General features: G+C 44.7%; 1 pseudogene; it reads right to left on the minus strand.

The window, feature by feature from the left end:
• Positions 1 to 2,572: 2,572 nt before the first annotated feature.
• LOC119339438 lies at positions 2,573 to 3,168 on the minus strand (annotated as a pseudogene).
• Positions 3,169 to 4,565: the final 1,397 nt, after the last annotated feature.

Genomic DNA, 4,565 nt, shown 5'->3' on the forward strand with positions numbered 1-4,565 from the left:
GGAGGGGGGGGAGAGGGAGGGGCGAGGGGACCATGGCCAACGGCGAGGGAGGGGACGGAGGGGGACGAGGGGAGGGGAGGGGGGAGGGGGGAGGAGAGACAACCATCTCTCAGGACATATGGTTTTCTCTTATTGGAGAGCCTGAACTATGATAAACTCCTCTAGGTTGGTTTTGGATAAGGAGGAGATCATCTGGCCACGTATCAATCCTCATCTCATCACACGTCCTTGCATCGGGGACCACGTACTAGCCAGTTTCGATGTGCACTCTGTTCCTCTGGTAGTTGGTGGGTTTTCTGACAATTACATTGAGCCATTGGTTGTGTCACACACGTTAGATTTGCCCTTAAATTTAAAAATCCTCGTTTCTGTCCAAGCTAGTTCGCTCCACTTATTCTTTTGCCTTTGCCCTTTAACCTTTTGACCGACACTTTCAAACTTCATAACAAACTCATACTAACTCTGAAAAATGCAAAATAAAGATATCAAAATATTCAGCAAAACATCATCTATATGTGCATGTCATTTGCATTCATGAAAAAAGTGTCCGAAACTTACCATCTCAGTTTGAGATCATATGATCTCAGCATGAATAGTAAAAAAAAAAGTCAATAAACAATCTGGATTGGACTTGTTTCCATGTTCCATTTACATTGAACACAACATGACGCTAACCGCACGAAGACAACAAACGGTGACCCACTCCACCAAACAAGATGATCTCCCAACAGTAGTTGAAGTTCCCCTCTAGATGTCCGTATTGATGCCCTTGCCATGTGGTTAGGTGGTTAAGGTCATTCACACTATTTTTGTGTACATCAGAATTTGATTTGACCATCTGGATTGGAGTTGTTTCCATGATCCCTCATTTACATTGAAAATCCCCTTATGTCATTTCCCCATATTTTCTTTCACATAAGTCATGATTTTTGACTGATGTGGAAAAGTGTTTCATTTACTCAATTTGCTGAAATTCCCCATCACATACAATGAACAATCGAAAGTAGTTTCTCTTTGATGTTGTACTTCTCTCGTGCACCCATAGTAAAATGAATGAAAATTAGAATACTAATAATTTAACCAGAGGATAACTGCACTTCAAACAATAATGCCTTTGCTTAAATAATATATATTTCTTCGGTACAAAATTTCATATATGTTCCAGAATTTATATTGTTATAAAATATAAGTCATTTGTGTTATTCAATATTTTTTTTCTGGGTATGTTCTCGAATTCCCGCTGCAACATGGGAGGCATCTTTCTAGTTTTCAAAGTTTCAAAACCTAAAGTTTAGTCTCCTTTTCTGTGAAAACCTAAAGATATGAATTTTATACCAGGAAACTCCCACCCGGGTTGCACGGAAGGGCAGCGCGGGAGGCGATCAGAATTCAGATCTACCAGCCAAGAGAACTCCATCCCCGTCACACCGTTCACCCCGCTGCCACCGGAGCCGCTCGACGATGGACAACCAATGGTAGGGTGCCCCCTCCCCCCTACTTCTTCCTTGGAGATCTTCGTCGATCTCCATCTACGTATGGCCGGTCTTCCGACCTGGTCCGCGTTAGGGATGCCTTGACTTGATCGCTGTCATGCCGGCACCGGCGCCGATGTTTTGCGTTGCTCGGTGTTAGTCCTGCCAGGTGCTCAGCGAGTACTGAGTGAGCGTCAAAGTGATCATCACTAGATATGCCCCATAGATTGATGATGTCCATGAACCGGAGCCGTGCATGCGCAGGCATCCACACTTGTCTGTTGACGACACATACATTAATATTACATGGCAAAACAATCACATGAGTGAATCTTCCTGTTGCGGCTTCATGTAGGCACATTGATATTAATGTGACTACCTTCCACGCCGAAAGAGAGCATTGAATTACGTTGATATCAACGTTCCTCTGCCATCATTCATTGATGTCCACGGCACCTTGGCGACAGAGCACGCAGAGGCTTGGTGGTTCAACCTCACGACGGAAACCTAATCATATATTCCAGATGTTGCTATAATTCTTCACGTACTTGCGCTTTTAACTCTAGTCGAATATTTTACAATCAGGCAACACATATCCTATCAATGTGATAAGGTAAATGTTCGCTAGTGATTTCTTTATGCATGTCTCTAAATTTTCATTTATAATAACAAGCACGATTTATGTTAATTTTCTACTTTCTGTTGTATATGATGTAAACATTGCACGGGACCAACAAGAAACCAACCTAGTAAATTTCCATCAACCATGATTACATCGAGTAAAAAAAATTATGTCATGGGTCTTATTTATTTCTTTAGAGTTTTCTTTATGCAAAAAACTTCACATTGTTTTCATGACAATTTATTGACCGTCGATATATAAAAAATACATAGACTATAAATGATGGGTATGGCTAGGTCTCTAAGACTTTAATCAAGTCTCACTCAAGTGATATACATATAAGAAAGAAAAGGAAAAAACTGGAAAAAAAAAACTTTGTATGAATCTTCACGCAAGATCTAAGAGATATTGTACCGACTGAGACATAACGAAGCCTTCGACTAAGACTTAGCAAAACTGATAAATGATATCTCTTATGTCAATAAGCCCAAAGGGATGGAGGGGCATATACTAGCCGCAACTGCTGCTGGATCTCGGCCTCCCTCCTTAAATCGGTAGGCGATGGCTCGAAGCCCTCCGGGATGAACCCGCAGCAAACGACATTGGACTCCTCCTCGGTGAGGTCGGTGAACCGGTTGATGCCCTGGTGGTTAGTGTCGACCCCTATGGCGTAGCCGGCGTTGTTCGAATCGACTTGACGGAGGGCGTCCTTGAATATGGCGTACCGGTGCTCCTCGTGGTCGATGGAGCTGTAGAACTTGTTGTTCGTGGCTTTCCACTCCGCGAAGATCCGCCGGGTCTCCTCCTCGCTCCTCTCCCTGTCCCAGGACCAGGCGGAGTAGCCGTCCTCGTGCCAACCCTGGTCGATGTGGCGGAGGTGGTGCTTGAACATGTCGTACGCGCGCTCCTCCTCGTCGACGGAGCTGTAGGTCTTGCCGAGCTCGGCCTTCCAATGCAGGAAGATCCGCCGCGTCTCCTCCTCGCTCCTCTCCTTCTAAACGCTGTGAGAGTGTTGCTCGTGGCTCGCGCCGCCGCCAGCAGGCACACCAGCAGCAGCAGCGCCGCCGCCGCCATGGTCTTCATCACGACGGGAAATTTGGGTGGGGGACGGTCTCGGTTGATCGAACTCTAGTCGAAACGCTCACGCGCGGTGATCAATCTATGTTTGGGTTGTGTGCTGTATATTTGAAGGCTCACGTAGCCACAAGAGACGAGACCTACACGAATCCCATGCAGTGTCCGAACCACCCACGCTGGATGGATTTGAGCAGCCCAAGCAAAATCAATCACCATCTTTTTGTTGGACTCGATCTCGGCCATAACAACCACAGGAGCACCCCACTTGGCTCTACCGTTTATAAGCAGTATAATGAACTTTGGGTTAGTGCCAATAGTAACATTTTTTACATGAAACACTGGTATTCCTTTTTCTTAGGAAAGGCCTTCATCGCTAGCTTTATTGATTGTTAAGCAACATTACATCGTCAATAAGTTTTGAGTACAGCCAACTAGGGGGATCATCATCCCAAGTACAGGAAAAATTTATTCAAAAAATATATTTAGCTATCTCATGAGCCGTGCCATTAGCTTCTCCGGAACAATGTAGAAAGTCGACCTTCCCGTTCATAGTAACCACATCCACACATTGTGCATAGATTACTGCTGCAGGGTCCCACCATTGGTTTGCCCGGTGCAAAAGTTCACAACTTCCATGGAATGTGATTCGGCCATTACTCTTTGAAACACCAAGTTGTTTGCAAGGATTAGCCCCTCTTTCATAGCCATCACCTCCATCGATACTAACCAAGTTTTGAAGGAAAAAATTATGAAGGCTTAGATGAGAACTTTTTAAAATTTTGCCCCCCCCCCCCAAACTCTTGTATTTTACATTTCGCCCCCCAACATATGTTGTCTAGCTCCGCCACTGGATACTACATCTGCCGCATGTGGGTGGAAGTAGCATCTACCTGTTAAGAATTTGCCAGAGAAGTCTTAGATGACAGCCACTGTAGCTCATGCACCTTTGTCCGCATGAAAAGAAGCATCTACATTTAATTAACAAAACCCGGGTTAGGCTTAGACCATTTCACTTGAGCATTTGGAGTCACCGTATGGGCACTGGCGGCAATCGCGTGGCCAGCAATCCCCAAAACTGACAAAGGCCATCTGCTCATGGGTGGAACTGATTCATTGAGCGAAGATTGTCTGCGGAGCCACCATAAGTACCAAGCTCCAATGGCTATCATTTCATGCACATGCACACTCAGCATATACTGAAGGAGTTGATTCATTTGATGAAATATTTGCTCGGCAGAGTTTACAAGTTCACCCAAATATTTGGGATCTCATCCACCCAAATATGGAATAGATGCGTCTAAACCCGCCAAAACATGTGCCGACTTGTTACAATAACGAGGCTTTTTTTTTAGGAAAACTTACGAGGCTTGTACATGAATTGGAACTCAATGAAG

This window comes from Triticum dicoccoides, chromosome 7B (assembly GCF_002162155.2).
Source record: "Triticum dicoccoides isolate Atlit2015 ecotype Zavitan chromosome 7B, WEW_v2.0, whole genome shotgun sequence".
Lineage (NCBI taxonomy): Eukaryota > Viridiplantae > Streptophyta > Magnoliopsida > Poales > Poaceae > Triticum > Triticum dicoccoides.